Source organism: Lissotriton vulgaris, chromosome 1_1, assembly GCF_964263255.1.
Source record: "Lissotriton vulgaris chromosome 1_1, aLisVul1.2, whole genome shotgun sequence".
Classification (NCBI taxonomy): Eukaryota; Metazoa; Chordata; class Amphibia; order Caudata; family Salamandridae; genus Lissotriton; species Lissotriton vulgaris.
Genome location: NC_141685.1, coordinates 72,848,818 through 72,867,144, shown reverse-complemented (window position 1 = coordinate 72,867,144; position 18,327 = coordinate 72,848,818).

Below are 18,327 nucleotides of genomic sequence, written 5' to 3'. Positions count from 1 at the left end.
TAACGTTTGTATACAGCCAATCAGCCCATATCCCTGGGGTTGGGCGGCAAATACAGTTGGGGTCAGTGGGACGCTGGAGCTGGTCCGGATAACACACTGTCCGTCATCTGCTTTTCTAAACAAACCCAAAACCCCTAAAATAAACCCCCCCCTCGAAATTCCCAGTAACTGTGAAACCCCCCCTCCCCCCCCCCCCCCCACCATCAGCGCCAGGGAGCTCATCAACATAGGATCCACTGCTTGACCCACGGGGAAGGTAATAGTGCTGTCAATGCTAATGTTTAACGGGACTCGGGGCGAGTTACTTCTTCACTTTCGGAGTCGCTAGGGGTACAATAATCCCTGAGGGCCTGCACCAGCGTTTCCCACTCTAACGCGGCCTCCTGCGCCTTCTCATTACCCTGCCTCCAAGCCAGCTGATATCTTAGCGCGCTCTCACCCGCCGCCCATTTCAAAAGCTCACTGTGCCATCTGCTGCCTGCAGGACCAGCTCGTGCCTTCCAGTTCCTGGTCACCTCTCGCTTAGCAAGTAGGAGCCCCAGGTCAATAAATTTACTGGAGATTTTATTCCGGGGGGTATGGGGGAACCAGTGCAAGAGCCCTACCGCCACATCGAATGATAAGTGCCTCCCTGTCACCTCCTCCAAAGTCGTCGCCACCTCCTGCCAGTAGGACGTCAGTCCTGGACAGGCCCATAGCATGTGTAGGAGGTCCGCCTCCTGAGCCGGGCACCTAGGGCATTCCGCTGAAGCCGCGGCAAAATAACGCCTGATCTTTACCGGGGTCAGGTACGCTCTATGGAGGACATAATAGTGGACCAGTTGGAAACGGGCGCTACGTGTACCCTTCCTGGCGCGCCTCACCAACTGGGACCAGGTCGTCTCCGGGATCTCCCTACCAATGTCTTCTTCCCAGCGGGACTTCAGTGTGGTGAGAGGAACCAACCCCTCGGTAATCAGCCTGCCATAGAGGCAAGTGACCGCCTTCACCGTGCCCGCCGACATCATTACGTACTGGCACACCTGAGACAATTGAGGTTCCTCTAGCCCGTTCTGCCAGTGCGCCTGGATCGCTCGCACAATGGCCGAGTGCAGCAGAAAGTCGCCCCGGGGAATCCCAAAGCGGTCAATGAGATCCTGAAAGGACAGGAGCGCTCCGTCCTCGTACAGGTCCCCTACGAGCTGTAAACCGGAATCCTCCCAGTCCGCCAATCGTGACCAATCCCCTCCGTGGGGGAGGGCCGTCAGCATCCCCAACGGTATTTCAGGCGCATATGGCGTCTGTAGGTGGCCTCTGTTGTGAGCCCGATTCCAACATAGTCGGATAGTCCGCTCCTCCATCGACAAGTCCCGTAGGACCAAGCGTTGTCGCAGCGCGATAAAGGAGAGGACGTGCCTGGCCATACCCGTCCCTCTACCGTCTTCCGGGCCTCTGAATTCCCTGGCTATCTCCTGGGTGTAGGTCTGGAGCTGCGCCGCCAGATAGTACTTCTCGAAGTCCGGCACAGCGAGCCCCCCCTCGTCCTTCGGCCTCATCAGGGTATTGAGGGCCACCCGCCGCCGGCCCGTTCCCCAGAGGAACCCGACCACCATAGAACGCAGGCGACGAAACGTGGCCGGTGGGACCCAGATCGGCAAAGTTCGGAAGTAATACAATAGTCGGGGGAGCGCCACCATTTTGAGTAGGGCGATGCGTCCCGCCACTGAGAGCGGCAGCGTGGCCCAAAAGTCCATGCAACCTCGGAGTGCTCGTACGCAACGGGCAATGTTCCCATCCAGGAGGTCGGGTTGGTCGTGGTACACAAATACCCCAAGGTATTTAAAGCAGTCGGGCTCCCATCTGATCTCCTTACTTAGCGCAGGAGTGGGGGTACCCCTACGCATTGGGAAGAGGCAGGTCTTAGACCAATTCACTCGGAGGCCTGAGACCGCTCCGAACTCCGTTAGCGCTAATTCCGCTCCCCGCAAAGCGTCGACCGGATCCTCCAGGAAGAGCAACAGGTCGTCCGCATAGAGCGAGACATAATGTGGGCCCGCCGCCGTCCATAAGCCCGTATAGTGGGCTCCCGAGCGAAGATGCATCGCCAGCGGCTCCACCGCTAGTGCAAAAAGAAGCGGGGATAAGGAGCACCCCTGCCGCGTGCCACGCTCCACCGGATATCGCGATGAAATCAAAGGGCCCGATCTAACCCTGGCCGAAGCGGAAGCGTAGAGGACTGCAGTCCATTTGACAAATTCCTCCCCGAGGCCGAATTTCCGTAATACCGTGCATAGGTAGTCCCACTCTAGGCTATCAAAAGCCTTCTCCAGGTCCACCGACAAGACTACCGGGGACGGGGCATCCACGAATGGTTCCCCAAGCAAGCGGAACAACCTTCGGATGTTCATAGTCGTATTCCGCCGTGGGATGAAACCGGCTTGGTCCTCATGCACTAGGGAACTCATATGTCCCAGCAGCCTCGAGGCCAAGATGCTGCTCAATATTTTGTAGTCCACCGTCAACATTGAAAGGGGACGGTAGGACCCCGGGTCAGATGAGTCTCGGCCTGGTTTGAGGAGAGGAACCACCAACGCCTCACACATCGAGCCAGGGAGACGACCCAACCTCTTCGCCTCCCTGTAGACCACCAGTAATCGAGGGGCCAAGAGGTCAGCGTAAGCTGCATAGAACTCCACCGGAAGGCCATCTAGGCCCGGGGTCTTGTTCCTCGCCATCCGTTTGATGGCCCCGCGGATCTCCCCCAAGTCGATATCAGAACCCAGGGTTTCCGCCACTTCCTGTCCTACTGTGCGGAGTTCCAGTGGGCTAAGATAGTTATCAAGCCGGTCTGGGTCACGTGCGGAGCGACTGCGGTATAAACTTTCGTAGTAATGCCGGAAGCAACTAAGAATCTCCGGTTGGGTGCACACCTCGGTCCCATCTGCCCTACGCATATTTGTCGTCGTTTGGGACTGGCGCGTAGGGTTGGCCAACCATGCCAGCAACGCACTCGACCTGTCTCCCTCCGCAATAGATCGGACCGTATAGGCCTTATAATCAAAACAGCGGAGCCGTTCGACCTCCACCGCTACCTTCTCCCTCGCCTCTACCGTTTGTGTTTGCAATTCCGGGTGTCCGGGGCGGCTAACTTCGAGCTCGCGGAGTGCCCGGTCCGCTGCGTCTAAATCAGCCAGGATAACACGCCGCATGCCCACCTTCTTAGAGATACAGTAGCCCCTCACCACCACCTTAAAAGCGTCCCATTCGAACGCCCTAGTACTCGCGGAGCCGCCGTTGGACGCAAAATAATCCGTGATTCTCTCCCCTAGGTCCGCCTTGAAGACACTGTCCTCGAGGATCTCAGGGCGCATCTTCCAGGTGGGTACTGCCGGCGTCCCGGGGAACCAGCGAATGTCCAGCAGGAGGGGGTTATGGTCCGAGATGGTCCGCGATAAGTACTCTGATCGGACCGCTGCCGAAACTAGTTCGGACGAACCAAGAAAGCCATCTAGCCTGACATGCAGCTCATGAAGGCTCGAGAAGTATGAATAATCTCTAGACGCGGGGTGATGCGCCCTCCAAATGTCCGTCAAACCCCAGCGGGTCTGCCAATCTTGACGACCCTTAGCCGTCCGCCGGACCGGGGAATCGGGGAGCGGGGGATGCGAGCGGTCTATGTCCACATCCACTACGGAGTTAAAGTCTCCCCCCAGCAGGAGGGGCCCGGCGAAAAAGTGGGCCAGCGAGCCCGATAACCTGGAAAGGAAGGCAGTCTGGTCTACATTAGGAGCATACACACAGCAAACGTTCAGGTCCCTCCCTCCTAGAGTGCCTGAGATGGCCACGAAACGCCCCTCTGGGTCCAACACTGTCCTCGTGACCTGGAAGGGGACTCCTGCCCTAATCCATATTAGCGCCCCCCTGGCATAAGCAGAGTACGCCGTGGAAAAGACCTGCCCTCGCCACCTACGCTGAAGCGCCGCCCCTTCCGCCTTGTTCAGATGCGTTTCCTGCAGCAGCGCCATTTGCACTCCCCTACGCACTAAATAAGCATGGACCTTGTGACGCCTGGACATAGTGTGAAGCCCCCTCACGTTCCAAGTAACACATTTCAAGTTAGCAACATCAGCCATTGTCCCAGAGTGTTCTTGCACAGTCTCCCCGTTCGGGTCCCCACAAAGAAAAAGCATCAATCCTCCCAGCGCTGACGGCGGCCATTTTCCCCAACCAGAACCAAACCACCCAAAAACCAACAAGACCCCCCCCCAACCACCCCAGAACAGGACCCAAACTGCACCATCTAGATCCCATCCAAACCTCGACGTATATCAACCCCAAAACCCCCACTAGTCCTACGGTCGCCACCGTAGGAAGGCCTTATGGGCCAGGTGCGGGCTGGGCGGAGGCAGTGGGCCCTCGTCGCCCAGGCTACCAGGACTATAGCAAGCCCCCCCCGGTGTCAAAACCTTCCGGGGCAAGAGCAGGAGCCCCCCAACCCTCTCTCCTTCGTTGTCAGCAAGAAAGAACGGCAACCGCCTCCCCCCTGCCGGGCCCCCACCCAAAACAAGGCAGCATACCCCGTTACCCTTGTCCGTCCAGAAGGTCCTCCACCGATTTCGGTGTGATCACCGGTGTATGGGTACTGTCTGCCACTGAATCCTCCGAGTCCGATGGTGCCCCCTGAGCACCCGGGTTTTCTTCCTCCTCCTCGATGACTTCGCCTCTTGCTCCCGACAGTTCCGACAGAACTTCCAACACTCCCCTCCGCTCCGATGATGTCTCCGCAGTCGAGGGCCCTCCCGTGCGGCCGCGGCGATTCCTGACCCTCTTGGATCGCCTCCTTTGTTCCGGCTCATCCGCCTGATGGGTCGAGGCGCCAAAACCATCTTTCCCTGTCCGATACAGTTCGAGCCAGTCACAGACCTCCTCTGGGGTGTCGAAGAACTGGGTTTTGTCGTCGACAATGACGCGGAGCCTTGCGGGAAATAGGAGTGAATATTGGATGCCCTCACTCCTGAGTTCACGCTTAACCGCCAGGAAGGAGAACCGCTTGCGCTGCGTCTCGTAGGTGTAGTCAGGGAAGATGTTCACCTGACTGTTCGCAACCTGGAACGGGCCATTGTGCCTGGCGGCATTTAGGATCAGGTCTCTGTCCCGAAAATGTAGCAACCGCGCCACCACCGGCCTTGGGGTACGTCCCTGCTGTGGGGGCCGTGCTGGGACTCTGTGGGCCCGTTCTAGAGTGTAAAAGGAGGACAGACCCTCCGGGACCACCGTGTCTCGGAGCCAGGTCTCCAAGTATCGCACCATATCGCCATCCTCGATTTTTTCCGGCAGGCCCACCACTCGAATGTTATTCCTCCTGTTGCGGCCTTCCGCATCCTCCGCCCTCCGTTCGAGGGTCTCAATTCGGGATAAGGCATCCTTTATCGTCGCAGCCAGGGTTCTCTGCGCCGGTTCTAAAGTTTTCACTGTGCCCTCCACCTCCTTGACCCGGTCTGAGAGTTTACCATGGTCTGCCCTAAGGAGGCCCAGGCCCGTCGCCACCTGAGCAATGTCCTGTTGGAGGGCCGACCGAGTTGCCTCTATTGCCTCCAGTACACGGTCAAATTGTTGCTGCAGTGGTGCGCCACCAGGTCTTTTTGGGTCTCCATGCTCTTCCTTGTCCTGGGCTTCAGAGTCCGAGGTGGTCTGGTTGGAACCCTTGGCTCCTTTAGGTTTCCCCATGCTGCCAGGGGCTCTCCGTAAGGGTCCCGGAGTAGGCGTCTTCGTGTACAGGTGTCCAGCACGACCTTCTCGGGAGTTCGTTCTCACGTCGGGTATGGGCGATCTCCTTCTCCAGAGCCTGTGGAGACTCCGCCGCTTCGGCTCACGCCACCGCCACGGCGTCCGAGGGCACCGATGAGGGGGCGGAGACAACCGTCGCCGGGTCGGGCAGGCCCGTTCACCCACTATAGCTCCGGGGTGAGGGCCACCAACTCCCTCGGTTGATCTGTGGCGCCAGAGTGTCGCGCCTCCCATGTAGTTGGACTGGCCAGGAAATCGTAGCTAGTTGCGGAGTCGCGATGCAGACCACCGCCTGGATCAGAGGGCACCCGCACCCGGTGCCCTCTAGTGCGTGGGCACCCGCCCGGTCGTCCAATCGAGTATGAACCCGTTGCAGAAGGTCCGAGCCTGCCAATGTCCAATGTCTAAAACAAGCGAGGATGGTGAAGCCGGGTGCCAGTCGACACCCGCGAGACCTCTTCAACTTCGTAGTTTCGATCAAGGGGACAAAGGAGTCCGGGCGCCATGTTGGGTCGCACTCCGCAACTCCGCAAACTTCGGCGTTTCTTCGTAGCCACCCCCGTCCAAACTCCACCAAGGCCCCCGGCAGGGTGTCGTCGCCTCGCTCAACCGAATGAGGGGTCTGGGGCGCCCCTCAGCCTCCGATGTTCAGGATAATCTCGGGCTTAGTCCCGGAGCCGAGCTCTCAGGCGACCATCGCCATCGGCGCCCAAGCCACGCCCCCGAGCATGCAGACACTCATGCATGCACACACCACCCTTCCTACAGTCTTAAGAAGACAAGTGGAGCATGCAGACACTCATGCATGCAAACACCATCCTTCCTACAGTCTTAAGAAGACAAGTGGAGCATGCTGCCACTCATGCATGCACACACCATCCTTCCTACAGCCTTAAGAAGAGAAGTGGAGCATGCAGACACTCATGCATGCACACACCATCCTTCCTACAGTCTGAAGAAGACAAGTGGAGCATGCTGACACTCATGCATGCACACACCGTCCTTTCTACGGTCTGAAGAAGAGAAGAGGAGCATGCAGACACTCATGCATGCACACACCATCCTTCCTACAGTCTTAAGAAGACAAGTGGAGCATGCTGCCCCTCATGCTTGCACACACCATCCTTCCTACAGCCTTAAGAAGACAAGTGGAGCATGCAGACACTCATGCATGCACGCACCATCCTTCCTACAGTCTGAAGAAGACAAGTGGAGCATGCAGACACTCATGCTTGCACACACCATCATTCCTACAGTCTTAAGAAGACAAGTGGAGCATGCAGACACTCATGCATGCACACACCATCCTTCCTCCAGTCTTAAGAAGACAAGTGGAGCATGCAGACACTCATGCATGCACACACCACCCTTCCTACAGTCTTAAGAAGACAAGTGGAGCATGCAGACACTCATGCATGCACACACCATCCTTCCTACAGTCTTAAGAAGACAAGTGGAGCATGCTGCCACTCATGCATGCAAACACCACCCTTCCTACAGTCTTAAGAAGACAAGTGGAGCATGCTGCCACTCATGTTTGCACACACCATCTTTCCTACAGTCTTAAGAAGACAAGTGGTGCATGCAGACACTCATGCATGCACACACCATCCTTCCTACAGTCTGAAGAAGACATGTGGAGCATGCAGACACTCATGCATGCACACACCATCCTTCCTCCAGTCTTAGGAAGACAAGTGGAGCATGCTGCCACTCATGCATGCACACGCCATCCTCCCTACAGTCTGAAGAAAACAAGTGGAGCATGGAGACACTCATGCTTGCACACACCATCCTTCCTACAGTCTTAAGAAGACAAGTGGAGCATGCTGCCACTCATGCATGCACACACCATCCTTCCTACAGCCTTAAGAAGAGAAGTGGAGCATGCAGACACTCATGCATGCACACACCATCCTTCCTACAGTCTGAAGAAGACAAGTGGAGCATGCAGACACTCATGCATGCACACACCGTCCTTTCTACAGTCTGAAGAAGAGAAGTGGAGCATGCAGACACTCATGCATTCACACACCATCCTTCCTACAGTCTTAAGAAGACAAGTGGAGCATGCTGCCACTCATGTTTGCACACATCATCCTTCCTACAGTCTTAAGAAGACAAGTGGAGCATGCAGACCCTCATGCTGGCACACACCATCCTTCCTACAGCCTTAAGAAGACAAGTGGAGCATGCAGACACTCATGCATGCACGCACCATCCTTCCTACAGTCTGCAGAAGACAAGTGGAGCATGCAGACACTCATGCTTGCACACACCATCCTTCCTACAGTCTTAAGAAGACAAGTGGAGCATGCAGACACTCATGCATGCACACACCATCCTTCCTCCAGTCTTAAGAAGACAAGTGGAGCATGCTGCCACTCATGCATACACACACCATCCTTCCTACAGTCTTAAGAAGACAAGTGGAGCATGCTGCCACTCATGTATGCACACACCATCCTTCCTACAGTCTTAAGAAGACAAGTGGAGCATGCAGACACTCATGCATGCACACACCACCCTTCCTACAGTCTTAAGAAGACAAGTGGAGCATGCAGACACTCATGCATGCATATACCACCCTTCCTACAGTCTTAAGAAGACAGGTGGAGCATGCAGACACTCATGCATGCAAACACCATCCTTTCTACAGTCTGAAGAAGACAAGTGGAGCATGCTGCCACTCATGCATGCACACACCATCCTTCCTACAGCCTTAAGAAGAGAAGTGGAGCATGCAGACACTCATGCATGCACACACCATCCTTCCTACAGTCTTAAGAAGACAAGTGGAGCATGCTGCCACTCATGTTTGCACACACCATCCTTCCTACAGTCTTAAGAAGACAAGTGGAGCATGCAGACCCTCATGCTTGCACACACCATCCTTCCTACAGCCTTAAGAAGACAAGTGGAGCATGCAGACACTCATGCATGCACGCACCATCCTTCCTACAGTCTGACGAAGACAAGTGGAGCATGCAGACACTCATGCTTGCACACACCATCCTTCCTACAGTCTTAAGAAGACAAGTGGAGCATGCAGACACTCATGCATGCACACACCATCCTTCCACCAGTCTTAAGAAGACAAGTGGAGCATGCAGACACTCATGCATGCACACACCACCCTTCCTACAGTCTTAAGGAGACAAGTGGAGCATGCAGACACTCATGCATGCACACACCATCCTTCCTACAGTTTCAAGAAGACAAGTGGAGCATGCTGCCACTCATGCATGCAAACACCATCCTTCCTACAGTCTTAAGAAGACAAGTGGAGCATTCTGCCACTCATGCATGCACACACCATCCTTCCTACAGCCTTAAGAAGAGAAGTGGAGCATGCAGACACTCATGCATGCAAACACCATCCTTCCTACAGTCTGAAGAAGAGAAGTGGAGCATGCTGCTACTCATGCATGCACACACCGTCCTTCCTACAGCCTTAAGAAGAGATGTGGAGCATGCAGACACTCATGCATGCACACACCGTCCTTCCTACAGCCTTAAGAAGAGATGTGGAGCATGCAGACACTCATGCATGCACACACCGTCCTTCCTACAGTCTTAAGAAGAGAAGTGGAGCATGCAGACACTCATGCATGCACACAACGTCCTTCCTACAGCCTTAAGAAGAGATGTGGAGCATGCAGACACTCATGCATGCACACACCACCCTTCCTACAGTCTTAAGAAGAGATGTGGAGCATGCAGACACTCATGCATGCACACACCATCCTTCCTACAGTCTTAAGAAGAGAAGTGGTGCATGCAGACACTCATGCATGCACGCACCATCCTTCCTACAGTCTGAAGAAGAGAAGTGGAGCATGCTGCTACTCATGCATGCACACACCGTCCTTCCTACAGCCTTAGGAAGAGATGTGGAGCATGCAGACACTCATGCATGCACGCACCATCCTTCCTACAGTCTGAAGAAGAGAAGTGGAGCATGCTGCTACTCATGCATGCACACACCGTCCTTCCTACAGCCTTAAGAAGAGATGTGGAGCATGCAGACACTCATGCAGGCACGCACCATCCTTCCTACAGTCTGAAGAAGAGAAGTGGAGCATGCAGACACTCATGCATGCACACACCGTCCTTCCTACAGTCTGAAGAAGAGAAGTGGAGCATGCAGACACTCATGCATGCACACACCGTCCTTCCTACAGTCTGAAGAAGAGAAGTGGAGTATGCAGACACTCATGCATGCACACACCATCCTTCCTACAGTCTGAAGAAGACAAGTGGAGCATGCAGACACTCATGCTTGCACACACCATCCTTTCTACAGTCTGAAGAAGACAAGTGGAGCATGCAGACACTCATGCATGCACACACCATCCTTCCTACAGTCTTAAGAAGACAAGTGGAGCATGCAGACACTCATGCATGCAAACACCATCCTTCCTACAGTCTTAAGAAGACAAGTGGAGCATGCTGCCACTCATGCATGCACACACCATCCTTCCTACAGTCTGAAGAAGGAACGTGGAGCATGCAGACACTCATGCATGCACACACCATCCTTCCTACAGTCTGAAGAAGGCACGTGGAGCATGCAGACACTCATGCATGCACACACCATCCTTCCTACAGTCTTAAGAACACAAGTGGAGTATGCAGACCCACATGCTTGCACACACCGTCCTTCCTACAGTCTTAAGAAGACAAGTGGAGCATACTGCCACTCATGCATGCACACACCACCCTTCCTACAGTCTTATGAAGACAAGCGGAGCATGCAGACACTCATGCATGCACACACCATCCTTCCTACAGTCTGAAGAAGACAAGTGGAGCATGCAGACACTCATGCTTGCACACACCATCCTTTCTACAGTCTGAAGAAGACAAGTGGAGCATGCAGACACTCATGCATGCACACACCATCCTTCCTACAGTCTTAAGAAGACAAGTGGAGCATGCAGACACTCATGCATGCAAACACCATCCTTCCTACAGTCTTAAGAAGACAAGTGGAGCATGCTGCCACTCATGCATGCACACACCATCCTTCCTACAGCCTTAAGAAGAGAAGTGGAGCATGCAGACACTCATGCATGCACACACCATCCTTCCTACAGTCTGAAGAAGACAAGTGGAGCATGCAGACACTCATGCATGCACACACCATCCTTCCTACAGTCTGAAGAAGACAAGTGGAGCATGCAGACCCTCATGCTTGCACACACCATCCTTCCTACAGTCTTAAGAAGACAAGTGGAGCATGCAGACACTCATGCATGCACACACCATCCTTCCTACAGTCTGAAGAAGACAAGTGGAGCATGCAGACACTCATGCATGCACGCACCATCCTTCCTACAGTCTTAAGAAGATAAGTGGAGCATGCTGCCACTCATGCATGCACACACCATCCTTCCTACAGTCTGAAGAAGGCACGTGGAGCATGCAGACACTCATGCATGCACACACCATCCTTCCTACAGTCCGAAGAAGACAAGTGGAGCATGCAGACACTCATGCTTGCACACACCATCCTTCCTACAGTCTGACAAACAGAAGTGGAGCATGCAGACACTCATGCATGCACACACCATCCTTCCTACAGTCTGAAGAAGACAAGTGGAGCATGCAGACACTCATGCTTGCACACACCATCCTTCCTACAGTCTGAAGAAGACAAGTGGAGCATGCAGACACTCATGCATGCACACACCATCCTTCCTACAGTCTTAAGAAGACAAGTGTAGCATGCAGACACTCATGCATGCACACACCATCCTTCCTACAGTCTTAAGAAGACAAGTGGAGCATGCAGACACTCATGCATGCACACACCACCCTTCCTACAGTCTTAGGAAGACAAGTGGAGCATGCAGACACTCATGCATGCAAACACCATCCTTCCTACAGTCTTAAGAAGACAAGTGGAGCATGCTGCCACTCATGCATGCACACACCATCCTTCCTACAGCCTTAAGAAGAGAAGTGGAGCATGCAGACACTCATGCATGCACACACCATCCTTCCAACAGTCTGAAGAAGACAAGTGGAGCATGCTGACACTCATGCATGCACACACCGTCCTTTCGACGGTCTGAAGAAGAGAAGAGGAGCATGCAGACACTCATGCATGCACACACCATCCTTCCTACAGTCTTAAGAAGACAAGTGGAGCATGCTGCCCCTCATGCTTGCACACACCATCCTTCCTACAGCCTTAAGAAGAAAAGTGGAGCATGCAGACACTCATGCATGCACGCACCATCCTTCCTACAGTCTGAAGAAGACAAGTGGAGCATGCAGACACTCATGCTTGCACACACCATCATTCCTACAGTCTTAAGAAGACAAGTGGAGCATGCAGACACTCATGCATGCACACACCATCCTTCCTCCAGTCTTAAGAAGACAAGTGGAGCATGCAGACACTCATGCATGCACACACCACCCTTCCTACAGTCTTAAGAAGACAAGTGGAGCATGCAGACACTCATGCATGCACACACCATCCTTCCTACAGTCTTAAGAAGACAAGTGGAGCATGCTGCCACTCATGCATGCAAACACCACCCTTCCTACAGTCTTAAGAAGACAAGTGGAGCATGCTGCCACTCATGTTTGCACACACCATCTTTCCTACAGTCTTAAGAAGACAAGTGGTGCATGCAGACACTCATGCATGCACACACCATCCTTCCTACAGTCTGAAGAAGACATGTGGAGCATGCAGACACTCATGCATGCACACACCATCCTTCCTCCAGTCTTAGGAAGACAAGTGGAGCATGCTGCCACTCATGCATGCACACGCCATCCTCCCTACAGTCTGAAGAAAACAAGTGGAGCATGGAGACACTCATGCTTGCACACACCATCCTTCCTACAGTCTTAAGAAGACAAGTGGAGCATGCTGCCACTCATGCATGCACACACCATCCTTCCTACAGCCTTAAGAAGAGAAGTGGAGCATGCAGACACTCATGTTTGCACACACCATCCTTCCTACAGTCTTAAGAAGACAAGTGGAGCATGCAGACCCTCATGCTGGCACACACCATCCTTCCTACAGCCTTAAGAAGACAAGTGGAGCATGCAGACACTCATGCATGCACGCACCATCCTTCCTACAGTCTGCAGAAGACAAGTGGAGCATGCAGACACTCATGCTTGCACACACCATCCTTCCTACAGTCTTAAGAAGACAAGTGGAGCATGCAGACACTCATGCATGCACACACCATCCTTCCTCCAGTCTTAAGAAGACAAGTGGAGCATGCTGCCACTCATGCATACACACACCATCCTTCCTACAGTCTTAAGAAGACAAGTGGAGCATGCTGCCACTCATGTATGCACACACCATCCTTCCTACAGTCTTAAGAAGACAAGTGGAGCATGCAGACACTCATGCATGCACACACCACCCTTCCTACAGTCTTAAGAAGACAAGTGGAGCATGCAGACACTCATGCATGCATATACCACCCTTCCTACAGTCTTAAGAAGACAGGTGGAGCATGCAGACACTCATGCATGCAAACACCATCCTTTCTACAGTCTGAAGAAGACAAGTGGAGCATGCTGCCACTCATGCATGCACACACCATCCTTCCTACAGCCTTAAGAAGAGATGTGGAGCATGCAGACACTCATGCATGCACACACCATCCTTGCTACAGTCTGAAGAAGAGAAGTGGAGCATGCAGACACTCATGCATGCACACACCATCCTTCCTACAGACTTAAGAAGAGAAGTGGAGCATGCGCACACCATCCTTCCTACAGTCTTAAGAAGAGAAGTGGAGCATGCAGACACTCATGCATGCACACACCGTCCTTCCTACAGTCTGAAGAAGAGAAGTGGAGCATGCAGACACTCATGTATGCACACACCGTCCTTCCTCCAGTCTTAAGAAGAGAAGTGGAGCATGCAGACACTCATGTTTGCACACACCATCCTTCCTACAGTCTTAAGAAGACAAGTGGAGCATGCAGACCCTCATGCTTGCACACACCATCCTTCCTACAGCCTTAAGAAGACAAGTGGAGCATGCAGACACTCATGCATGCACGCACCATCCTTCCTACAGTCTGAAGAAGACAAGTGGAGCATGCAGACACTCATGCTTGCACACACCATCCTTCCTACAGTCTTAAGAAGACAAGTGGAGCATGCAGACACTCATGCATGCACACACCATCCTTCCACCAGTCTTAAGAAGACAAGTGGAGCATGCAGACACTCATGCATGCACACACCACCCTTCCTACAGTCTTAAGGAGACAAGTGGAGCATGCAGACACTCATGCATGCACACACCATCCTTCCTACAGTTTCAAGAAGACAAGTGGAGCATGCTGCCACTCATGCATGCAAACACCATCCTTCCTACAGTCTTAAGAAGACAAGTGGAGCATTCTGCCACTCATGCATGCACACACCATCCTTCCTACAGCCTTAAGAAGAGAAGTGGAGCATGCAGACACTCATGCATGCAAACACCATCCATCCTACAGTCTGAAGAAGAGAAGTGGAGCATGCTGCTACTCATGCATGCACACACCGTCCTTCCTACAGCCTTAAGAAGAGATGTGGAGCATGCAGACACTCATGCATGCACACACCGTCCTTCCTACAGCCTTAAGAAGAGATGTGGAGCATGCAGACACTCATGCATGCAAACACCATCCTTCCACCAGTCTTAAGAAGACAAGTGGAGCATGCAGACACTCATGCATGCACACAACGTCCTTCCTACAGCCTTAAGAAGAGATGTGGAGCATGCAGACACTCATGCATGCACACACCACCCTTCCTACAGTCTTAAGAAGAGATGTGGAGCATGCAGACACTCATGCATGCACACACCATCCTTCCTACAGTCTTAAGAAGAGAAGTGGTGCATGCAGACACTCATGCATGCACGCACCATCCTTCCTACAGTCTGAAGAAGAGAAGTGGAGCATGCTGCTACTCATGCATGCACACACCGTCCTTCCTACAGCCTTAGGAAGAGATGTGGAGCATGCAGACACTCATGCATGCACGCACCATCCTTCCTACAGTCTGAAGAAGAGAAGTGGAGCATGCTGCTACTCATGCATGCACACACCGTCCTTCCTACAGCCTTAAGAAGAGATGTGGAGCATGCAGACACTCATGCAGGCACGCACCATCCTTCCTACAGTCTGAAGAAGAGAAGTGGAGCATGCAGACACTCATGCATGCACACACCGTCCTTCCTACAGTCTGAAGAAGAGAAGTGGAGCATGCAGACACTCATGCATGCACACACCGTCCTTCCTCCAGCTTTAAGAAGACAAGTGGAGCATGCAGACACTCATGTATGCACACACCGTCCTTCCTCCAGTCTGAAGAAGAGAAGTGGAGCATGCAGACATTCATGCATACACACACCGTCCTTCCTACAGTCTGAAGAAGACAAGTGGAGCATGCAGACACTCATGCATGCACACACCATCCTTCCTACAGCCTTAAGAAGAGATGTGGAGCATGCAGACACTCATGCATGCACACACCATCCTTCCTACAGTCTGAAGAAGAGAAGTGGAGCATGCAGACACTCATGCATGCACACACCATCCTTCCTACAGACTTAAGAAGAGAAGTGGAGCATGCGCACACCATCCTTCCTACAGTCTTAAGAAGAGAAGTGGAGCATGCAGACACTCATGCATGCACACACCGTCCTTCCTACAGTCTGAAGAAGAGAAGTGGAGCATGCAGACACTCATGTATGCACACACCGTCCTTCCTCCAGTCTTAAGAAGAGAAGTGGAGCATGCAGACACTCATGCATGCACACACCATCCTTCCTACAGTCTGAAGAAGACAAGTGGAGCATGCGCACACCATCCTTCCTACAGTCTTAAGAAGAGAAGTGGAGCATGCAGACACTCATGCATGCACCCACCATCCTTCCTACAGTCTTAAAAAGAGAAGTGGAGCATGCAGACACTCATGCATGCACACACCATCCATCCTACAGACTTAGGGAGACAAGTGGATTATGCTGCCACTCATGCTTGCACACACCGTCCTTCCTACAGTCTGACGAAGAGAAGTGGAGCATGCAGACACTCATGCATGCACACACCATCCTTCCTACAGTCTGAAGAAGACAAGTGGAGCATGCAGACACTCATGCATGCACACACCACCCTTCCTACAGTCTGAAGAAGACAAGTGGATCATGCAGACACTCATGCATGCACACACCACCCTTCCTACAGTCTGACAAAGAGAAGTGGAGCATGCAGACACTCATACATGCACACACCATCCTTCCTACAGTCTGAAGAAGACAAGTGGAGCATTCAGACACTCATGCATGCACACACCACCCTTCCTACAGTCTGAAGAAGACAAGTTGAGCATGCAGACACTCATGCATGCACACACCATCCTTCCTACAGTCTGAAGAAGAGAAGTGGAGCATGCAGACACTCATGCATGCACACACCGTCCTTCCTACAGTCTGAAGAAGAGAAGTGGAGCATGCAGACACTCATGTATGCACACACCATCCTTCCTACAGCCTTAAGAAGAGAAGTGGAGCATGCAGACACTCATGCATGCACACACCATCCTTCCTACAGTCTTAAGAAGACAAGTGGAGCATGCTGCCACTCATGTTTGCACACACCATCCTTCCTACAGTCTTAAGAAGACAAGTGGAGCATGCAGACCCTCATGCTTGCACACACCATCCTTCCTACAGCCTTAAGAAGACAAGTGGAGCATGCAGACACTCATGCATGCACGCACCATCCTCCCTACAGTCTTAAGAAGACAAGTGGAGCATGCAGACACTCATGCATGCACGCACCATCCTCCCTACAGTCTTAAGAAGACAAGTGGAGCATGCAGACACTCATGCATGCACATACCACCCTTCCTACAGTCTGAAGAAGACAAGTGGAGCATGCAGACACCCATGCTTGCACACACCATCCTTCCTACAGTCTGACAAAGAGAAGTGGAGCATGCAGACACTCATGCATGCACACACCATCCTTCCTACAGTCTGAAGAAGACAAGTGGAGCATGCAGACACTCATGCATGCACACACCATCCATCCTACAGTCTGAAGAAGACAAGTGGAGCATGCAGACACTCATGCATGCGCACACCATCCTTCCTACAGTCTTAAGAAGACAAGTGGAGCATGTAGACACTCATGCATGCACACACCACCCTTCCTCCAGTCTTAAGAAGAGAAGTGGAGCATGCTGCCACTCATGCATGCACACACCGTCCTTCCTACAGTCTGAAGAAGACAAGTGGAGCATGCAGACACTCATGCATGCACACACCATCCTTCCTACAGTCTTAAGAAGACAAGTGGAGCATGCAGACACTCATGCATGCACACACCATCCTTCCTACAGTCTTAAGAAGAGAAGTGGAGCATGCTGCCACTCATGCATGCACACACCGTCCTTCCTCCAGTCTTAAGAAGAGATGTGGAGCATGCAGACACTCATGCTTGCACACACCATCCTTCCTACAGCCTTAAGAAGACAAGTGGAGCATGCTGCCACTCATGCATGCACACACCATCCTTCCTACAGCCTTAGGAAGACAAGTGGAGCATGCTGCCACTCATGCATGCAAACACCACCCTTCCTACAGTCTTAAGAAGACAAGTGGAGCATGCAGACACTCATGTTTGCACACACCATCCTTCCTACAGTCTTAAGAAGGGAAGTGGAGCATGCAGACACTCATGCATGCACACACCATCCTTCTTACAGTCTGACAGAGAGAAGTGGAGCATGCAGACACTCATGCATGCACACACCATCCTTCCTACAGTCTGAAGAAGACAAGTGGAGCATACTGCCACTCATGCATGCACACACCATCCTTCCTACAGTCTGAAGAAGACAAGTGGAGCATGCAGACACTCATGCTTGCACACACCATCCTTCCTACAGCCTTAAGAAGACAAGTGGAGCATGCTGCCACTCATGCATGCACACACCATCCTTCCTACAGTCTGAAGAAGACAAGTGGAGCATGCAGACACTCATGCTTGCACACACCATCCTTCCTACAGTCTGAAGAAGACAAGTGGAGCATGCTGCCACTCATGCATGCTCTCACCATCCTTCCTACAGTCTGAAGAAGGCACGTGGAGCATGCAGACACTCATGCATGCACACACCATCCTTCCTACAGTCTGAAGAAGGCACGTGGAGCATGCAGACTCTCATGCATGCACACACCATCCTTCCTACAGTCTTAAGAACACAAGTGGAGTATGCAGACCCTCATGCTTGCACACACCGTCCTTCCTATAGTCTTAAGAAGACAAGTGGAGCATGCTGCCACTCATGCATGCACACACCATCCTTCCTACAGTCTGAAGAAGAGAAGTGGAGTATGCAGACACTCATGCATGCACACACCATCCTTCCTACAGTCTGAAGAAGACAAGTGTAGCATGCAGACACTCATGCTTGCACACACCATCCTTTCTACAGTCTGAAGAAGACAAGTGGAGCATGCAGACACTCATGCATGCACACACCATCCTTCCTACAGTCTTAAG